Source organism: Podarcis pityusensis, assembly GCF_964106645.2.
Source record: "Podarcis pityusensis genome assembly, chromosome: 1".
NCBI lineage: Eukaryota > Metazoa > Chordata > Lepidosauria > Squamata > Lacertidae > Podarcis > Podarcis pityusensis.
In genome coordinates this window covers 41,175,806-41,198,649 of record NC_138028.1, presented here as the reverse complement: position 1 = coordinate 41,198,649, position 22,844 = coordinate 41,175,806, and the positions used below count along the sequence as shown (strand labels likewise).

At 42.0% G+C, this 22,844-nt stretch overlaps 1 protein-coding gene across 1 annotated transcript in view; it reads right to left on the bottom strand.

The window, feature by feature from the left end:
* Positions 1 to 22,844, bottom strand: part of RYR3 (ryanodine receptor 3) — a 263,782-nt gene that overhangs the window by 227,812 nt on the left and 13,126 nt on the right. The window lies entirely within an intron of this gene.

The window sequence follows — 22,844 nt, the reverse complement described above, 5'->3', positions numbered from 1 at the left end:
GTATGGTACGGCATGGTTTATTCATGCGCCACTTTTGGAAGTTTTCAAGATGGAAGAAGGATGTGCTCCTTTGGCAACAATATGCAGCTACTTCAAATATGATGGTGGACCCCTGCTCAAAATCTTTGAAGAAGCCTTACTCTGTTGCAATGAAACAGTAAGCTGGTATTTGGTACGGTACGTTAAGATAACAGCAGGAATTGCCAGTAACTGAACTTTCACCAGCTCATTTTCCTTCTTTCTAGCAGGGTCTCCAAGAGTATTATTGATGTTTTTATTCAAAGCATCCAATTCACTTTCCACAGAGGAATCTAAATACTAAGCAATATCTAAAGTGGTAAAAATTTCTTCTAACGCAGGACTGAATCCTTTAATTTTTTTATGTGTGTTATCCTAATCTTCAAAGCTGCAAAAGCTCTAGTGATATATTTCCAATGCATATATTCTAATTAAAATGTGTCCCTTTTATAATTTCCCCAAAGTGTGATAAATATAGTATTTAAATGATTTTGTCAGCTGGGTGCCAGTAATCAAAGAACACATTGCTTGAAAAAAAGGGGAATAAAGCTGAATTTGAAGCCTACCTAAGGAATTTTTTTTTATGGGCAAGCAGCACTGGCAATTTAAGGGTATCTTTCAGCTTTCAGAAACTGCTTGATTCCTTTTGGGGGGAGGTTATGTATATTCTGGTCTAAACGGATTATTGTATGCCTAGGGTTTTGTGGTATTCCTTGTTATTTTCTGCCATAGTTTGTCTTTGCTATGTCAAAAATCCCTGTTTTCTGCATGGAGTGCATTCACTCATTTATACATAGGTATAGCTATAACTGAATAAATATACACAGGCAGCCTTATACTGTTTTCCATCTATCTAATATCATCTCCTCTGACTTGCAGAAGTTCTCCAGGGTCTTGGACAGGGGTCTTTCCAGAACCTACCATTTGTTTGTTTTTAACTTAACATAATGTATATACTGTTTGCTTGATGGAAAACCTCTAAGCAGTTTAGAAAAAGCAGCCTAAATTATTCATTAAAAATACTGATAAAAGCAAACATTAAAAACAAGCTGATGTAACGTTTTATCAGCATCTGGTCTATTTAACAGGAGATGCCAAGGACTGAACCTGGCTCTACCACCGAGCTATGGAATCTTAATAACAGCAAAATAATAAAATCTAGATTAATATAATGTAACTAAAAAGCTATTTAACAACAAAGTTCACAGAAATACACATGACATTCAGAATGTATATTATGTATATAAACGTTGTTCCCATGTATCCTGAAATGCTAAAGAAGACGACCCATGTCCTTGACATTACCTAACACTTCGAGAGTTGCAGCATAGTTTTTGCCTAACAAAGGAATTGTGATGAATGAACCAAGAGTACATTGCTGAAACACTCCGAGCCCTTTTTGGAGCTTGTGGCTTATGCATGACCAGCTACCAATTGGCCAATATATTTTCTGCAGCTGGGACAGAAGTGTCAAAGCACTCCACTTATTGCACCTGGCAGGAAAGTTAGCAGAATAATTTCAACTTCGTTCAGGGAACCCACTTTCTTTGAGTAAACTCTGGTCTGATGTACACGGAGAGTTTCTGAAATGAGGCCCTGAATACTAGGCCCTCCATGGTGACCTTAAAATAGCATTAGAAGAGTCTGCTACATCAGGCCAATGCTCCATCTAGCCTAGGAAATCCCACAAACCTAAGCACAACGGAAATCTCCCTACCTGTGATTTCCAACAATTGGGAGTCACAGCCAACAGATAATCATAATCATGGGAAGTTGCCTTACGCTGAGTCCGATCAACGGTCCATTCTAGCTGAATCTTATTTGCCAGTTGCTGCTCTCAAGGGTTTCTGACAGGGTAATTCTCAGTCACACACACAAGAGATAGAGGCCCCGCCAGGTCTGAAGGGGCCTGGATCAGTACCTTCTGCTTCCCTCCGCTCCCCATGCACACTGTGGTCACTCTGCTTATCTCCCCTCAGGGTGGAGTAGGGGTGGTATACTGCTCACTTTTAACTGTACAAGGTTAAACGAAGGGAGGTTGTATTCTTTTATATACCGTACTTTTCTGTGTGTAACACGAAGCTTTTTTATTAAGAAGTTATGTTAAAAATTGGGGGGTCATCTTATACATGGATAATGCATGGGGGGACGTTGGATTTGTTGCTGCCACAGACTAGAGATTGTCAGTGGCTATTGGGCGTATCATTGGTGGTTGCAGCAAGGGCTAGTGTTGATTGGCTGTTGCTGCGGCAATTGTGCAGGCAATTGCAGCTCCTCCACATGCAGCTGCTGGGTGACCTTGGGCTAGTCACACTTCTCTGAAGTCTCTCAGCCCCACTCACCTCACAGAGTGTTTGTTGTGGGGGAGGAAGGGAAAGGAGATTGTTAGCCGCTTTGAGACTCCTTAAGGGGAGTGAAAGGCGGGATATCAAGTCCAAACTCCTCCTCCTCCTCCTCTTCTAGTGAGGGGACAGACAACTGGTGGCTTCTGCAACGCGTGCGAGTGGCAGCGGAGGTCAGGCGGGTGAGTGATTTTCAGCAATCCCTCCTAAAAAGAGCTCAGCAACTCTGGGCAATCTCCCCCCATTTTCTTAATTTGGAGTCCCCCAAAATAGGGGGAGTCTTGTACACAGGGGTGTGTTATACACGGAAAAATACGGTACATATATTTAAAATGAGTCCTTCTGAAGCTGAAGTCCTTCTAGGAAGTGTAGGCAGAGGCAACAGGCATGAACAAACTTGTTCTGCTGTAAGCTGCGCCAGAGCCTTCATTTCAAGGTTTTTTTAAAAAAACAAAAAGAACAAAATAACCCTTGGCCACTTCAAGCATTGAAAGAAGCTGCAAAGGGGAAGAGCAGAGATATAGGGCCAATTGCCAAAGCCATTTTGAATCAGTTGCAAAGGACATGCAACATGGAAGGTCTGCAAGGAAGACCTTACTGTAGCAATGCTGCTAGATTTAGATTAGCCCCACCATTACACCTGTCTGTACAGTTCCATCTTTCACCAGTTAATATAAATTCACATCAAAGTGCTTTCTGACGTCTTTATGAATGGCAAAATCTTTCAAAAATTAAAGATTGTTTTATGTTCCCCTAATGCAGCTCTTAAACCTTTAACTAAGTTAATTTCTACAAAACTATTTCAAGTAAAAAATTCAACTTAATACCAGATTTTTTTAAGAGTAGGGTACACACACACACACACACACACACACACACAATCACAATGTGATTTCTGTAAGATGAACCTTTTAGATCAATTATTTCTTCTTCCTTTGAGATCAGTTGGCCTTTCTAAGTGCAGGCAAAATGTGCCAAAATGCTAAGTTTGTGTCCACTTCAATTTTTGAAGTACCCAGCTTCTGGCAATTTGTGACTCTAATTATTACTGCCAGCAAATGCTGGTGTCTGTCTCTGCAAGGGCAAGGACTGGAGTTATTGTCCACATACTGGCTGTGGCACACAATTCATCTACTGCATGCAAATTGATGCAAAAACTATCCCTGAAACTGTTCTTGTATAATAAATACAAAACATTAAAATGATTTGTATAATTCATAATAAAAACAAAACTATATTCTTTCCAGAAATTTACAGTACAAAGGAATGATTGGGGATGTAAAAAATACTAGCAGCAAAAATTTGGAGCCCCGGCTAGGTGCAATGCAGACAATAGATCTCTAGGCTCTTCTGGATTTAAGCAGACATAAAGACTACAGATTTTCAAGCTTTCGTCAACAAGAGCTTAAAAAACAAAAACAAATCGTTTTGAGATTAGTTTGGATTCTGAAAATAACAGCAAGCTGAATCACATTATTCATAGCATAATCATGGTCAGGCAAATTCAATGGTGCAATTAGGTACCTTTCCCGAAAACACCAATTATATCTATATGTACAGAAGACAAGCAACAACCTCAAAAAAAATTACAGGAGGGGAAGGATCAATGCCAGAAGAGTCTAGCATGAAAGGTCACCCCTACCCATCCTTCAAAAACCAGCTGCCCTGTTCCCCCAGCCCCAGAGGAGGTTAAGAAGAGGCAGAGTCTCTCTTACACAGAAGCAGAATAATAAACAAAAGGAGAGGGGAGTAAGCAGTGAACCATAAAGCACAGGCTTGCAAAGACAAAGGTCTGGAACAAAAGTTTTAGGAAAGCTCTCAAACAAGGTCTTAGATACGCCTCCTTAGATGAGGGCCTGAGGGCTGCGTTCTCAACCTTACAAGAACCACATACCAGCAGAGCAGAGGCCAAAGTAGCTGGAGTGCAATAGAAGTCAGAGGTTTCTACATATCTTCATGCACACACACACACACCCCTCCATCCTCTTTCCAGCCATGCAAGAGGCATTCTCATAGTTCAAGGACACAATCAAGTAGGGTGTGGAGCAGGGCTGTTGAGGGGCAAAGCCTGAGGAAAGCATGTGTGGACTGGAAAGGGGTGTGGCTGAGAAAAGCCCCCAGGGCCAAACAGGGAGGTCTGAAGGTCAACGTCTGATCTAGAGCTGTGTGTAGGTAGGGCTTGTGAATTAAACGTATATTTCAGGGAGTTTGGGAAGTGGAAGAAAGTCTCGGGGGAGGAAAGGCAGTGTAGAATGGGGAGATTTGGAACATATAAAGAGAAAAGTCTGCTGTAATTCCATCTTCTGCACAGCTACATCTATTAAAGGTCCAGGACCCTGTCCTCTTCTCTCTCTCTCTCCCCGCCCCCCTTCATCTGGCTACCCTGGGCAGGGGGTCTGCTGCGGGCCATGGAGCCAAAAGGACAGGGAGACAAAAGAAACAGTCGATGACTGGGCCAAGTTTTACAAAGTGATTTGAATTATCCGGACAAAGCTTCTACTGCAGGCATCATAATAATATTTCATAAGGAGAGATCCTCCGGTCAGCAACTACAAACAAGCAATTGGTTACTTAAAGGCTCTGCTGACATTTGGCCATTGCACTTGCCTGCTCACTGTTCATACCATAACAATCTTTCACGGATAGTTAGCATGGCACATGGCAGATGATCTGTACATGACTTAGATTATAGGCACAAGACTTGAATACATTGCTTCACTTGCGGTATTTTAAAGGGCATGAGGTATCTGTTCTCTTTGAGGAAAGACATTTCAATTCTTAACACACCCTTCCTCCTCAGGACTTACCTTCTCAGTATTCTGCCAAATTCCTTGTTGTGAAATAACTCGTCCTTTAATCTCACTGTGTGTCTGCAATACTGCTCTGGAGTCACCACCAATTTAGGGGAAGAGAAAAGGAGATGGGTAGTGATGGGGAGAGGCTTGGAATGGGCCAGAGAATGATCTTAGGGCTTGTAAAGCCCCCCTCTGATTTTGAGACAACCATTATCAGCCCTCTAAATTAGTCTCACACCTTGGCTGGGGAGAACTTTGCCAGACAAAAGAGGAGGTCCCAGTAGCTCAGGGTCCTCCTGCTCATTTTCCCAGTCACACTAAAAATAAACCTATTAGATAGCAGCATGTTGAGGGCAAAGTTCCACCTCTATTTGTTCCCCACAAATGTTCCCATTATAATGGCAGTGGTACATGAAGGGAATACCTTCTCCTTGGCCTATCTGGAGAAGTACTGATTAGAGAAGAATTCCCAAACCTGGTGCCCATCAAACGTTTTAGACTTACTCCCATCATCCCTGCACCTAGGACATGCTGGATGGAGCTGATGGCAACTGTAGTCCAAAACATCTGGAGGGTACCAAGTTGGGAAAGGCTGGAAAGCTTGTGACTCTCCAAATGGTTTTGAACTCCAACTTCCATCAGCCTGAGCCAGCAAGGCCAATGGTCAGGGATTATGGGAGTTGGGGTCCATCAACATCTGGAGGGCCACAGGTTTCCCATCCCTAGAATGTCTTCCGCAACACTGTTGGAAAGGCCAACTTCTCTTTGCTTCAAATTTTACACCAGCTGAGGCAGACAATGTTCTGTGAATTATCTAGTTTTGTTTAACATCCTTCAATCCCTTTCTCACCATCTGAACTTCTTTTTGCTATGAAAGGTTCACTGAACAAGCTCATGTCCATGTTTCACTGCATAATAGTAATTTGACAATAGATTTTTACCTCCTTGGGACATACAGTGATACCAGCAATATAACAGATGATCCTCAATCCAAATTTTATTGCATTTAAGTTTGCATATACTGTACGTTTGTAATTCTTGCACTTGTATGTTATACAAATAGATCATTTTACAATAAACTATATTAAATACTATGGAAATTTATCTTATTGTCCTGACTCCTACCCAACACACAAACACACACACTTACTGAGCCAGGTAACAGTACAGGCTCAGCAACAGACACATTGCTCAGGAGTCATGATGATTCAGGAGTTGGGCAAGAAGTTCAGAACTGGAAGGAAGCAACGAAGATCTCCCAACAAGTTTCCCTACCACTCTTGCCAAGCCTTAAAAGTTGAGGCGTGACGTACTCACTCACGAGACTCTTTCAGTTTATGGAAATACTGGGATTGCAAGCACACACTACTTTGGGGCAGGCGAGTCCCAAAGGGGGGAAACCACCAAAGAGGAATTCAAACAAATAGCCAGCACGTGTAGACACAAAGTCAGAAAAGCTAAAGCACAGAATGAACTCAGGCTTGCTAGAGAGGTTAAAAGCAACAAAAAAGGCTTTTATGGGTATGTCCGTAGCAAAAGGAAGAACAAAGAAACAGTGGGGTCACTCAGAGGAGAAGATGGTGAAATGCAAACAGGGGACACAGAAAGAGCTGAACTCCTCAATGCCTTCTTTGCCTCAGTCTTCTCCGATAAAGAAAACAATGCCCGACCTGAAGAATTTGGAGCAAATGATTCAGCAAAGGAAACACAGCCCAGAATAACTAAGGAGATAGTACAAGAATACTTGGCTAGTTTAGATGTATTCAAGTCTCCAGGGCCAGATGAACTGCATCCAAGAGTATTAAAAGAACTGGCAGATGTGATCTCAGAACCACTGGCAGTCATCTTTGAGAATTCCTGGAGAACAGGCGAAGTCCCGGCAGACTGGAGGAGGGCAAATGTTGTCCCTATTTTCAAAAAGGGGAAAAGAGAGGACCCAAATAATTACCGCCCAGTCAGTCTGACATCAATACCAGGGAAGATTCTGGAGCAGATCATTAAGCAAACAGTCTGTGAGCACCTAGAAAGGAATGCTGTGATCACCAATAGTCAGCATGGATTTCTGAAAAATAAGTCATGTCAGACTAACCTGATATCGTTTTTTGACAGAATTACAAGCCTGGTAGATGAAGGGAACGCAGTGGATGTAGCCTACCTTGATTTCAGCAAGGCATTTGACAAGGTGCCTCATGATATTCTTGTAAAGAAGCTGGTAAAATGTAGTCTTGACTATGCTACCATTCAGTGGATTTGTAACTGGCTGACTGACCGAACCCAAAGGGTGCTCATCAATGGTTCCTTTTCATCCTGGAGAAGAGTGACTAGTGGGGTGCCACAAGGTTCTGTCTTGGGCCCGGTCTTATTCAACATCTTTATCAACGACTTGGATGATGGACTCAAGGGCATCCTGATCAAATTTGCAGATGACACCAAATTGGGAGGGGTGAATAACACCCCAGAGGACAGGATCACACTTCAAAACGACCTTGACAGATTAGAGAACTGGGCCAAAACAAACAAGATGAATTTTAACAGGGAGAAATGTAAAGTATTGCACTTGGGCAAAAAAAATGAGAGGCACAAATACAAGATGGGGGACACCTGGCTTGAGAGCAGTACATGTGAAAAGGATCTAGGAGTCTTGGTTGACCACAAACTTGACATGAGCCAACAGTGTGACGCGGCAGCTAAAAAAGCCAATGCAATTCTGGGCTGCATCAATAGGAGTATAGCATCTAGATCAAGGGAAGTAATAGTGCCACTGTATTCTGCTCTGGTCAGACCTCACCTGGAGTACTGTGTCCAGTTCTGGGCACCACAGTTCAAGAAGGACATTGACAAACTGGAACGTGTCCAGAGGAGGGCAACCAAAATGGTCAAAGGCCTGGAAACGATGCCTTATGAGGAACGGCTAAGAGAGCTGGGCATGTTTAGCCTGGAGAAGAGGAGGTTAAGGGGTGATATGATAGCCATGTTCAAATATATAAAAGGATGTCACATAGAGGAGGGAGAAAGGTTGTTTTCTGCTGCTCCAGAGAAGCAGACACGGAGCAATGGATCCAAACTACAAGAAAGAAGATTCCACCTAAACATTAGGAAGAACTTCCTGACAGTAAGAGCTGTTCGACAGTGGAATTTGCTGCCAAGGAGTGTGGTGGAGTCTCCTACTTTGGAGGTCTTTAAGCAGAGGCTTGACAACCATATGTCAGGAGTGCTCTGATGGTGTTTCCTGCTTGGCAGGGGGTTGGACTCGATGGCCCTTGTGGTCTCTTCCAACTCTATGATTCTATGATTCTATGATTCTATGAGTCTGCTCCCATCTGTGAAGGTGATACCTCCTGCTCAGGTTCTTGTTTAGCCACTGCACCCTCCTGTTCAGCCTCCCCCACAGTTGATCAACGCCTTCCTCAGTCTCCACACAGGCTTCCAACTCCACAAGAACATTGAAGGCAAGAGCAGGCATCTCTGCTCTCCCCTTCTAAAGTGATTGAAATCCGAGTAGATAAGGGAGATTCCCCTGTTTCCCCAGTTCAGCTACCCGTCTCCACAATGCTTCTTCCACCTTTGTCAGAGCCTGCCACTCCAGACCAATCCTGACAGTGCTGTAGGGCTCATGACAGGGTTTTTTTTTGGGGGGGGGGGAATATGCACTATTAGATTAGGATTGCTGTAGGTCCAGGATAAGCTATATTACATTCATATTCAGTGGCCTTTTCCCCCTTTACGACATTTAAAATAAACAAAGAGTGTACATTCAAAGTTCAATGAGAAAGCATATAAAAGTGCAGTCCATAATGCTGTAGAAACATAATGGGACTTGCCAACAAACCCTGGCACACACAGAACAAAGGAAACAGATCTGAACGCGTCATATTTTTTCATTTACAGTCCCTGTTCACAATATTCTACTCAGTTAATGCGGTTTATGCAAAGGCAAGCTCTGTACATTGGGATGTTCTCATAGATTCCTATGAAGTAGTGTAATTTATATGTAGGAAGGAATAAAGGATGGAAGTGAAAAAGAGAAGCAGGACCCCCCCCCCCCCCAATTTTCTGCTGTCTTAAAAAACAAAGTCAAAAACAAGAGACAACAAAGGACACCAAATATGTTGGTAGAAAGATATAACAAAGCATTTGCCATTCCTGCTAACACTTTCTATTGAGATGGTAGTGCCACACCCCCTTGGCTAAGCATGGGGAATCTCCAGCCCATAGGCTTTTGAATCTGACTTCCATTATCATCCCACCCCTTCACACAGCAACTGAAGACTAATTGCAGCACGGGAGAGTGGGGGTTTTTTTGGGGGGGGGAGGTGGCCAATGGGTAGGGATGCTTAACCCTTCCCTTTCCATGAACTGCAAGCACACAAACAAACAAATGTGTGCATGTCCATGTAGCAATTAAGCTTAGTATTTTTTTTTAAAGTTCCATTTGTGTGAATGTGGCTATTTTTCTAAGCCTAATTGCCTCATTAGGAGGGAAAGAGAAAGGAGGAAGAAGGGAGAGAGAGATAAGGAGAAGGGAGATTTAAACAACTGTGCGTATGTAGGGAGGCATATGGTTGCGTGTGAATGGGAGAACGTGGATGGACTTAAGTGGTTCTACCCATGTAATTAACATAGCATGTGGATTTACCCTAACTCCTCATTCTTTTCACTCTGCTTTCTAGCAGGTTAGTGATCTCCTAATGCATGGCAAAATGTTTGTAGACTGCCAGTGGAGGAAATAGATGGGGCTTCTTGACTTTCTCATAGAGGGGAAATTATTGATTTATTGGTATGTGACTGTTTTTGTGTACTTTGGGTACAGAACATTACTGCACCTAATTCCTGGTGCATTGGTGGTTCAATCAAATTCTCATGAAATGGAGTTAGCTACAAGACTTTGAGTCTTTTTTTAAAAAAACCAAAAACTATTCATGTGGGTTTTTGGGTTTTTTTAAAGCCAACCTTATTGTACTTGAATCTAAAATACAGCATTTGAATAAAACATTCTGTAAAAAAATAATAATTCAGCTGATATTTATGGGAAGCTGATATTTCAATACCACTTGCCTTAAAAATGTACTTGATTTCAGGATCCATAAAAGTATGGGCTTTCCTAAAAAGGTTGCAGTAATAGTGGCATCATCCATTTTTTAAATAAAATGATGTTTTCCCTGTAAGATGGCACTAAGGCAGGTCATACATGGGTAAGCGTTTATAGATCATCATGACATATCATGGTCTGACAGTAGAGGGTGGTTTATTGATGGTGTGACAAACACCAAATCATAATAGATTGTGTGATTTTTTTAATCCTTGGGTATAGAGTTGTAAAATATTCTAACTCTCTGCACAGAATCTACATATTATGCAAATTCAAGAAGCAGTGGGGGGGGTTAGTCCCTCCTTACATCCTCATTTATATTGCCAGCGTTGCTGGGATACATGTTAGCCAATGCAAGGCTGTATTAAGTGGAATAACAAATGATTCCAACTCTACTTCGTTGACAATTATTTCACATGAGCCATCAAAAGAAGTGAACAGATTCTCATTATTATAGGCCTGGGTTAAAAAGAAACACTACAATGGCTATTAGTGAGATAATATGCATTCCAAAATACACAACAGAATATGAAAACTGCATGCTGAATCTGAAGCATACAAAGAAGTGGAAATATGTGTAAGGCTACAAATACAAACTATTAAACGTGGCAATGTTGCACTTAAGAGACTCAGATTAATAAATTCTGCTCAGCTACAAGTTTACAGTCATTTCGGGTACAAAGAGAATATAAAGGCCAAAACTTATTTTGTTCTAAATGTTTTCCTACTATTACAAGAACTATAAGGAATATGTTGCATCAGGAAATTGGAGCTAACTACAACCAGACAATGGAGATTGCGCCTAATTTTCAGAATTCAGTATACTGTCAACTGTTACTTGGTCATTTTTTCCCCTATAGAAAGAAGAATTGTAGCTGTAGCTTTTATAGTTTTCATTAAAAACTACTTTAAAGTTACCTGAATACTGCAGTGCCGGAGAGGATGGGGAACAAAACCGACTGGCTGGCAGGATTATGACATCACACTATTATGATACCACATCACTCCCCTCCCCTCCAGAGGTGAGCAAGAGAGAAAGAGAGAGGTCCTCAATGGCTGAGCCAATGTTCTAGCAAAATAAGAACTGCTGTCTCTCCATCCTCAAAAGTTCTGATATGTCAATACCTTAATAGTCTACAAAACATGGCAGCAGATTAACCAAGAAAGACAGGAAAAACACACTGAACTCCAGAAACTCAGTAACAGCAGCTGAAAAAACGGGGTCTCCATCTTCATGCCATTTAAAGGACTTCAACTTACTTTCAGGCCTCCCAGGGTGTTGTGAACAAGTGACAAAAGGTTAACAACAAATGACCAAAACCCCAATAGAATAAAGTGCACATGTAGAAGTCGTAACTGGAGAAAGAGAGCAATGACGTCACAGTCCTGTCAGACAATGGGGGCTGTTTTCTATGTCCGCTGTTGCTAGGCTAACTTTAAAGTACGTTTTCTTGAAAACTGCTATGTAGTGCTTAGTTGGGACACATGTTTGTCTTTATACTTATTTCAAAGCTTTATTAACAATAAACAATAAAAGCTGTAAAACCAATAAAGCAGCAAGCACAGTCAATAGGTAACACTCCACGCTAATAGAGCAATTAGTGAGCCACATGCCTTGGGCCAAAATAGAAGTGATGTGGGTGATGCTTGAACAGGGTGCCCTGCAGTTTCTTTAGAAGATCAAGGCAGCCACAGGAGATCACCTCAGGAACTCAGTATGAGATCATGCCACTGAGAAAGGGGGTTTAGCCCTTTCCCCCTATGCCAGCTTCCAGATGAAAACCACCCTCTGAAAGCTGCTTTTTGTCCCATAGACTTGCCCTGTGGTGTGTGTGCATGTGATTTCAACTGGGAAATTTTATTTGTTAATGCATGATATTCATGCTTCAGAAAATACGTTCTCTAGGCTTTGTGCAATTCAAGACAATTAAAAACATAACAATGGCAAGGGAAGGGTTGCCTCTGCTATGGGCTCAACAAGATCCAGCTCCTCTGCCCCACTCTCTTGGCCTCAGAGGTTACCAGCAGCCTCTGCTACCTAGTAGGCAACTGCTGAAGGACAATACCAAGGATGAGGGCAGGACGTGTCAGCTGAATGATTCTGGTACTACAGGGACACCAGGCTATTTCTGTCACTGATAGCAGCCTTGAGTGTGATTTTTGTTATGACAATCTTTCATTCACCACTTTGAACGCCTTTCAGGGGTAAAAGGCAGAATATAAGTGTTTTAAACAAATGAACAATCTGCTGCTGCAGTATATGGAAGTCTTTGGAACCTCTTCTCTTCTGCCTGAAGCAGCATCAGTGGGTACTTGCCATTACTTGGATGAATTAAATTCTTCCTCCTGCTCAGAGTGATTTCAGGTTAGGTTATTTTGGCAGTGGTTACCTGTGATTCTCCCACACAAGTTGAAACATGTTTCATTTGGGCTGAAGAATGAACAATAAGCAAAACGTAAAACAATGGGGAAATGGTTACACCTCTCCCCCAGCATTGCAGTTTCAAAACACATAGATGTGTTTTGATCATCAGGTTGACGCTGGTGGATTTAGGGAGGTGGATTTAGGGAGTTCCTCCTACTTCAATTCATCCAAAATATGGGTGCCCAAACTGAAGAGCTCTGCTCCACACAGTAATAAATTATACTTCCGTATGACCTATTGCGGCGTTTCCGTGTGCTGCGCTGGCTCGCCAGATGCAGCTTGTCACGCTGGCCATGTGACCCGGAAGTGTCTTCAGACAGCGCTGGCCCCCGGCCTCTTAAGCGAGATGGGCGCGCAACCCCAGAGTCGGACACGACTGACCCGTACGGGCAGGGGTATGACCTATTGCTATGGAAGTGCCATAGCTCTGGGGCAAAGCATCTGCTTTGTAAGCAGAAAGCCCAAGGTTCAATCCCTGTCATCTCCGGGTAGGACTGGGAATATTCAGTCTGGAAAGTCGCTGTCATTCGGTGCAGACAATACTGAGCTAGATGAACCAATGGTCTGATCCATTCTAAAGCAGCTTCCTGTGTTCTCTATAAAAAGGGCTTTTGGAGCAAAGCCTGATTACAAATTCCAAGAGGATGGGACAGGGCAAAACTTTTGCATGTGTTTGTGTGTGAGACTACCATACTACTGCAGCCTAACAGAATGAGGCCTACGCTAATGGGAAGATGTTGGAATTCATGCACCAGACTTTACTGCCCTGTACCTGAAGCTCTTCTGCAGTCCCATGGACAGTAGTTGTTTAACTGAGCAGAACATTGTGCTATCTTTCCTTTTAAAGACCATATTCTCTCACACACACACACCATCATTGGAATGATTACTGTAAAGAAAGGCTCTCGGCAAGAGGCCAATGTGTAACTGCTGGAAAGTCCCAAAGGATTTCCTCCTCTAATTTTCAATCATTGGCTGTGATGAGGAGATTGCAATAAGCTGTTTCCTTAGATGCCAACTTAGAGCCTCTTACCATCTGCCAGTAAATAGTTTTGGCAACCAGCCTGTTGCTCAGTGTTTACTCACTGATGCCAAAACTAGACATCTGCTCCTTGTATGGCAAAGACTTAGTGCTGTGACGAAACTAGTTACTAAATTTCGCAAAAGTTTTCTTCTCCTGTGAAATAAGCTTCTGTTTCTTGCAAAGAAGCTAGAAAAATATATACCCCACATTCAGCCACCTGATGTGCTGGGCGTCTCTTTCTTTCCATTAAACATTTATACATCTCTCTGCAGCCTCCCTGGTTGCTCTTGCTTCCTGATCCCAAAAAAACCCCATTGGCAGGAATTATCATATAATGTCTTCCCTGAGCTTTAATTCAAGTGCAGAAAACCAAGGAGTCTGGCTACCCAGCACCTGAAGACAGCACATTTGCTGATTTTGTTTTTGAAGGGAATATATACCTTTTACCTTAAATGAAATAAATTTTTTTGGCTCAATTTCTTTAAAAGTAAAAAAATATGTTTTTTTAAAAAATAGCAGTGGATAGCTGTTCCATGCAGACAGCCTCTCCAGGATCAGTCCTGGTAACCTATGTATCATTTTTACTCTTCCTCTCCCTTGCCTTTTTAAATATTGATTATCACAATAATTATTACCAACTAAGATTTATCTATTTGGGTTTAATAAAAATTGAGACCATGATACTTCAGATACCTACTTCAAATTATTTGTTTTGTCTAAGGAACTCAATATGGTATATGTGGCGCTCTCCCAGCTTATTCTCACAACAACTCTGTGATACAGTGACTGGTCCAAGATAATCCAGAGAGCTTTATGACAAAATTGGGATCGGGATCTGGGTCTCCTGAATCCTACTTCAACAATCTAACCACTACATCACACTGTCTCTTCTGAGACAAGATACCTTTTAAAACAACAAAATTTACTTCCAAGCAAACATAATTAGCTGTGGTGTGCTAGGCATCTGTTTCATGCAATACAACCTCATTTCAATATGAAGAGAACATTACAATGACTCAGAAAAGTTGTTAAAATAGCTTCATTATGGAAGTATAATATAATAAAGCCCAGATGTATGGAAGATTTCAATAGCTCTTCAAATTCAAGCCTTATTCAAATTACTAGGATTGTAAGAGAAATCAGCAGTTATAATTGATCAGCCAGCGGAAGCAGAATGAGAAAAGGGCTGATAGAATATAAAATCAGTGTGAATTTTCATGATGTAGCAAGAGGTAGGATGTGACCTGCAAGAAGAAGAAAAACCCACCACAAATATTTTAGAGTTGATCAAAATCTATATTCCACACTAATCATGGATTTTATTTTATTATTTGCATATCTAACACTTCCCACCCCACCCCTGATCCCAACTGAACCTTCAGCCTTCATTTTGGTGGTGTGATTTAAGCAGATAGAAATTGAACTTTGATCTGGGACCCTCAAAGACCAACATATAAACATGGAACCTGTGAAGTAGTCCTCAGACTACAATGGAATAAGCTGGAGGTCCGCCATGCAAGACTGCTGTTATGAAGATGGACACAAGGACTGGGATCCAAAGTGCCACACTTGATTTTCCCTTCTGGGCAGCTGTTCCTCATACCCCCTGAAAAGTCTCCCACCAAAAAAAGCAGCATCCCCCCATGTGGTGCAAATACCTGCTGCTAAAATGAAAAATTGGCTGTCTCCATTTTAGGTGTACTCATGGAAGCACTTTCCATGCACAAAAGCCTCTATTGATCTCGTTTGGCTACTAAAGATAATGAAGCATATTGCAAATTAGAAGAACATATAAATATGATCAACAGAAGTTCTAGCACCCTTTGAGAGGTAGGGAGATTCTAGTTGGAGTGGTGAACCTTTTCTGATGTCAACATGATTTCCTTGCACAAGCACATCTAAGGGAAAGCTAATCGATTGACAACTACAACCTCAAACTCACATAGCGTTCATATCAATTCAAACATATATGAGTTGAATGCTGAGAGATTGACTGTTGCACATGTACACAAAATTCAGCTGTACAATACAAGCTACCGTATTTTCCCCCCTATAGGACGCACTTTTTCCCCTCCAAAAATGAAGGGGAAATGTGTGTACGTCCTATGGGGCGAATGCAGGCTTTCACTGAAGCCTGGAGAGCGAGAGGGGTCGGTGCGCACCGACCCCTCTCGCTCTCCGGGCTTCAGGAAGTTATCCGCAAGCCTTGGGAGCCTGTGGGAGTTCCACAGGGCTCCCACAGCTTGCGCAGAGCTGCCTCTTTCCCAAAGCCCAGGCGTGCTGAGCAGTCGCGCCTGGGCTTCGGGTAGCTCTGCGCAAGCCGTGGGAGGGCTCCCGTGGCTTGCGGAGAGCAGCCTGTTCTGGGGGATGGGGTTGGGGGAAGCTCGGGCTTCCCCCGCCCCAGCCCCGCGCCTGGGGGGGGAAATAATTTTTTTTTTCTTTATTCCCCCCCCCCCAAAAAAAACTAGGTGCGTCCTATGGGCCGATGTGCCCTATGGGGCGAAAAATACGGTACATATCTTATTATAGTGAATGTTTTACCAATCCTGTTCAAATAACATAGGATGCATGCTTCTAATCTAAGGGTTGAATCAAACACCATAAATGACAGACTGACCACTCACAATGAGCCTTTCAATGGGAACACAAAGGGTTTCTCACTTACCCAATAGGCCTACTCTGAGTCTCTTCCTAAGCCACAGTTGCTTTTTGGCTTTCAGCAACACATATACATAGGGAGGGAGTTGTTACATGTCACATGAGGGCTGTGTGGACAGGAATGAAGATTTATAGTAGTAGAATCTGGACCAGTTCCAAGCCCAGAATTTATTTGTGACCCAGGCTATTCTCAGACATTTTAAACATGCATAAGATGGCTTGGATCCATAGGCTACTTCAGTTGTGGAGGTGTGTTTGATGAAGCAGAATCTTGCTGGATGGAGGATGGAAGCTATTTTTGCCAATTCCCCCTATGGCCTCTATGCCATTTCCCATGTTGTTCTGAAGAGCCCCCAACTCTCTAAAGAAGATTTGGGGTTGGGTAAAGGGACCACAGGGGGAATCAGCAAAAATAACCTCATGCCCTTCTGTGAATGGGATGATCTTATGAACAACATGCTCATGGGATCTCTGGTCCCAGCCCAAGAAATGTGCATGTGTGTGTGTGTGTGTGTGTGGAGGTGGCACTGCCTCTGACATGTGCTTACTCATTGTATTATCTTAAAAAAACCTTCAGTGTGTATGTCTGTATTTGTGGTTGGCTCTTCTCAATGCATTCAAAAACAGGGCATCTGAATTCATGAAGAAGAGTCCTCTGTGCATACAGTTTTAATTGTCCACTTTACAACTGTATTTCCATCTTCTCAAATGCCAGGCTTGCACATCTTTATTAGATGCAATGTCATCATTACAATTTACTCTGCTTAGTAATACACCAGTCAAAGGATGATGGATGCAATCTGATTGCTGATCTTCGTTTGGTCCTCATTAAATTCCCCTGTGCCGGATCAAGAAATATGAAAATGTGATTCAAAAACAGTCATGGAAAGCCAAAGCAAATAAAACCTCTGGATCAAATAAGTGTATTAGTCAACAATACATTTGTTCCAAAAGTAACTGGCACCATTAAAATCAGGTAAGTGGGTGGGTTCTTGTGCAGTGAGAAAAATGCTTGAAGTTGAGCTGGATTATGTTTCCATGGAGGCAAGACTCCCACAGGAAAAATTACAGCATTTTAAAGCACTTGTAGGGAGGCTCCTGGGCAGCCAAATAAATGATACTGTGCCAGTTGCAGGCTTTATTAGGTCACTTAAATTTTTACCTGCAAAGCTCAAGGGAGAAGGTTGCCCTTTTTTGCTGTTCTTTTAACAGCCCCCCCCCCCCCCGGCAAAGCTCTGATTTATTATTGACTGGAAAGATAGGATTCCAGATCTGTAATGAATTTTTGTGTGTGTGAAATTCAAGCTTTATCTATACTAGAATAATCATCTCTTCTTGGCAACAGGTACAGTATAAACATTCCTAACATTGGTTTGTTTATCTCGGTATAAAAAGAACATACCCTTCAGCAGTTTTTCTATAGAATAACCTTGAAGGGAATGCCTCTAATAAGGATTTTCCTCTCTTGCTCCCTTGATGTTGCAGTGATAGTCAAGTTTGCAAAATGCAGCTGATACTGATAGACCATTTAGATGACTAAAACTAACCTTTTGCTTAGATACATTTTATTTTATTTTTTTATTTTTTTGGCTTACAAGTCTAAACTGTGACTGCTCATTCCTCACTCTTGGCTTACAAAGCCATAGGGACAAGAATGTGGTCCAATAGCATGCATGCTTTTAAGGAAGCTATCATGCAGCAGCTGCTTTAAATGGCAAAAGTAATGTCCCCTCAAGAGCTAACAGCCAGCCCTGCCACTTCTGATCTGGTGTTAATGGACAGCTGGGCTACACTGCTACTTCTGTGGCCAAGTACCAGCATTTTTTGTTTATCTGAATTGATGGAGAGATGGAAAAAGTGGTTATTTATTCTTTTCCTGGAGTCTTAATATTGACTGGTTCCAGCTGACCCGTGACAGACCTTGGGGTCTCAGATTTCATCACTGCCCTGTGCAACGCCTAAATTTGGTGCACTCCACCACCACCCCACCTCTTGCACTTCATTCTAAATAAGAGTTGTGTGACCCCCCAAGACTCTGTAAGAACATACAACAATATGTGCAATTTGTTTTTTAAATGTTTCGGATATTGTATTCGTAAATTACTGTGACATGCCCTGGGATCCTAAGCTGAAGAGCAGGCAAACAAATCAAATTAATAACAATAATAATGAGAATCACAGCCCTGTTGGATCAGACCAAAGGCCCATCTAGTCCAGCATCCTCTTTTCACAGGCCTTCCAGATGTCCACTGGGAAACCCACAAGCAGAACATAAGCACACCAGCACTCTCCTCACTTGTAAACCTCAGAAACTGATATTAAGAGGCATAGTGCCTCCAGCACTGGAGACAGTGCATGGCCATCATGGCTAGTGGCCATTGACGACCAGATCCGCCAATAATTTGTCCAATTCTCTCTTAAAATAATCCAAATTCCATAGTTAGCTCAGCAGCCAATGAGCCATGTATAGGTCCATTCAAATTCCTTTTGCAGAGGGAGAATAGGCTGAAAAAGAAAAAATATCTCCTGGAGCTATATGAGTTGATGGGCTGTTCCAAAATGTTTAGATGTATGAACCACTCTTGAGTGTCCAAAATTTGTATTAAGACACCAGAAGCACAGGTTTCGTTGGTATGGATTCATACCAATTTGAAGATCAGAGCAAAGCAGACACTAAAGTATGACTGTGTGCTAAAATTGTATTCATTTTCCTAGCAGTTTCTTGTCTCCTTCAAATCAGAACCTTTTTTGCCATCAGATACATGTTTTGTAGCTGTGTAGAATATGCTCTGCCTTTCCCTAGTTACACTTTCCTTGTACCGAATTCTATTTAAATATTCTCTTTCAACATGTTTAATCAAATGTGTGTTCATTAACGTAGTTAAACTGTGTTGAATGTCATTGCTGGAAATGTACTCTCTTTCCAACAGTATTTTTCAAGCAAGCCATTAGCTAGCCATAGGGATTAAGCAGCACACTTGGTATATTTCAAATGTTAAGGAATGAAGGACTTTTGAGGCATTAACATAAATGGCAAGGCTCTCTCGTTTCATTACTGCTCCTTTGAATCCATTTTCATTCCTGTCATAGGCAGCATGAGGTCAACATCTACTTGTTTATTTGTACATAAGATCTGACTTGAAACATTTTGGTTTCTAAGAAAATGTCAGCTTTGAGTAGACAAAAATAGAAAAAAATGAGGCCATGGATCTTGTGGAAATGCTTTGTCATATCCTCTGATATGTAATTTGCAGCAGGTCTTAGCATCATTTTATTCTTCTGAATTGCTCTTATAATATTTAACTCCCAAGTTTCAGAATCATATTTTCTGCTGATTGCTGATGATATAAGGCAATCACTTTCTTTATATATGAGTATGAAACCATATTGCCTTAAATTAAAATATTGCAAGCTATTCTAAATATACCTCTGTGCCTGGTGACATAATTTATTATCTTTGAGGGGCAACAGCGACATGATATCGCAAGTCGAAAGACGACAAGCTACTGTGGCATCAATTATACAGGGCAAAAGGGAGGAAAGGATAGTGGGGCAATGGCCACAGATGGAAGGACCACAGGTAGATTTGAGCAGTCAGTTGAAGATGTGAAAGTGACAGTAAGAGTTCTAAGCTAGAGACTCAACAAAGCTAATAAATTACGTGGGTGTCTACAAATAACCTATGACTTCCATGGCACATTCAAAAGGTCTCTGGACCAGATTCAACCAAGCAGTTCTGCTAGTGAAAACTAGATGTGCTATTTCAGATGTGACAGTCATTTTGTATTATGCCACACACACCTTGGCTGCCATGTTGTGACTGGCACCCATGGCACTTCCTCAAAACCCTAAATGTGTCCCAAACGTTGGGAAAAATCTGAACTATAGGAACGTGGAAAGCTGTGTGGAGACAATAATTGTACCATCCCTCCTCGTTCCCCCCATTTCTCCTTCTTCCCTTTCCTTCTGTTCATGGTCTTAGTGGTTTGCAGCACAGCTTCATTGCTGGGTCAGACTCAGAAAAGAACAAAACTGTAGCATACCTGTTTGGTATTCAGTTAAGTTCAGTTGCAGACAACTCTGGGGTTGCGGCGCTCATCTCGCTTTACAGGCCAAGGGAGCCGGTGTTTGTCCGCAGACAGTTTTTCCAGTTCATGTGGCCAGCATGACTAAGCCGCTTCTGGTGAAACCAGAGCAGCGCACGGAAACACCGTTTACCTTCCTGCCAGGGTGGTACCTATTTATCTACTTGCACTTTTTGGTGTGCTTTCGAACTGCTAGGTTGGCAGGAGCTGGGGCCAAGCAATGGGAGCTCACCCCGTCGTGGGGATTCGAAACAGCTGACCTTCTGATCGGCAAGCCCAAGAGGCTCAGGGGTTTAGACCACAGCGCCACCCGCATCCCCGTTGCATTAGCATCCAAATTTACAAAGACTTTTGTGGCAAGTTAAAGACTAACCAATTTACTATCGCCAAAGCTTTCATCGACTACACTCAACTTGATAAGATGCATGAAATTTTATCCTGGGTCGCAGAAACATATACACATGGCTGGGGAAGGGGGACCAAAAAAAGTTAAAGGGAAATGGAAGGTAGAAAAGTACAAATAGTGATAATTACATAAACAGTGGTAATTCACAAAACCAATTTTTATGACACAGACATCTTTGCATTGGTAGGCCAATTCACACATATAATGTGCTAAAAGAATCTTCGCCTTGGTTTACTCCACAAGCGATAGCATTGAAACTCTTAATATATTGCAGTTCAGCTGTTTCATAATCAGTTTAAATGGAGGTTTTTAAGGTGAGCTTGCCTCACCAACATTGGTTCCCAGAACTATTGTGTAATTATTACAGAGTCCTCTGTAAAATACTGAGTAACTTTCTGTATGATGTTTGAAACAATTATTGTAACAATATTTGCCTTAGTCAAGGTCTTGGTTTACCTACATATGGACTACAAAAGATTCTCATTTCATAAGAGTTGCATTGTTTGCTTCAAGTGTCCCCACACCAATTGGTTCAGAACCAACTGTACTTTTGATCATTCCAAGCTACCCTTTATTTGCTTAACTTGGGATGGCAGCTGAAAATAAGAATATCCTAACCTATTAATTAGTGGGACACAGGTGGCGCTGAGGGTAAAACCTCAGCGCCTAGGACTTGCCGATCGCATGGTCGGCGGTTCGAATCCCCGTGGCGGGGTGCATTCCCGTCGTTCGGTCCCAGCGCCTGCCAACCTAGCAGTTCGAAAGCACCTCCGGGTGCAAGTAGATAAATAGGGACCGCTTACCAGCAGGAAGGTAAATGGCGTTCCGTGTGCTGTGCTGGCTCGCCAGATGCATCTTGTCACGCTGGCCACGTGACCCAGAAGTGTCTGAGGACAGCGCTGGCTTCCGGCCTATAGAGTGAGATGAGCGCACAACCCTAGAGTCTGGCAAGACTGGCCCGTACGGGCAGGGGTACCTTTACCTTTAACCTATTAATTAATGCAAGACCGATTTACCCTTCCAGAGGAAAATTGAAAATTAAATCAATTTAATTACCAATCTTCCAGTGTAATGACCATGAAAATCTACTGTAATATTTCTAGTGATGACTGCTTGAGTTAGTCCTGCTTCCTCAGCTAATCTTCATTGCACCAGATATTGAGGCATCTAAACTAGTAATGTTATAGGTAGTTATTGGGTCTGAGAGTTTCCCACAGATTTTTTAAATTTTATTTTCTAGATAGGATGCTGAAGATCGTCATGCTAACTGGTTCTGCAGTATTCCTGGACTACCTGCAGAAGAGAATGATTTAACTTGCATGTAAACCAGTTTAAGCCTACTTTGAAGTTTCTGTTTTTGCCTACATTAAAGTTTTCTGTCTCGTGTACTTAGCTATAGCTTTTCAGGACGCTGACATTTCCCCCTGACAGCCTGAGAGAAAGCTGCTCTTCACTGAGGGAACTGACAGCATGGAATACATTATTGAACTTGCTGTCATATACTGACTAAAAAATGAAAATTGTTTTGGGAAATGGTTGGTTTAAAAGGAGTGGGCTTTGATATCTGCTTTCTTTAAGATAATCAATTATAAAGGCATCAGCTTGTCTTATTTATAAATTAACACATTTATCTAAATATTAACATTGTGGCTATTTGTTTCCAATTAACTAGAAGCAAAACTTCCAAAGTGATGGCCAAATACTCTACTAGCAGAATAAAGAGAGAAAACGCTAAGTTTTATATTCATGAGCCCTGCCCTCTGCCCTCTACCCCTGTGGCCCAGATGTGAGGAGATCAGCATCTTTGACCGTTCAGTTTTTAACTAAGTGTGGTTTATTGGTTCATCTAAACCTAAAACTTCATAAACGATGGTTTAAAGTTGGCTTGTGTAAGCCTGAGTTCATTCTGAGCTTTGATCTGTCTAATCTGCAACTGTTGGCTACTTGTGTATACTCTTCCTTTGTGATTTCCCTTTTCTTCCATGCCCAGTAGTTCCTCAAG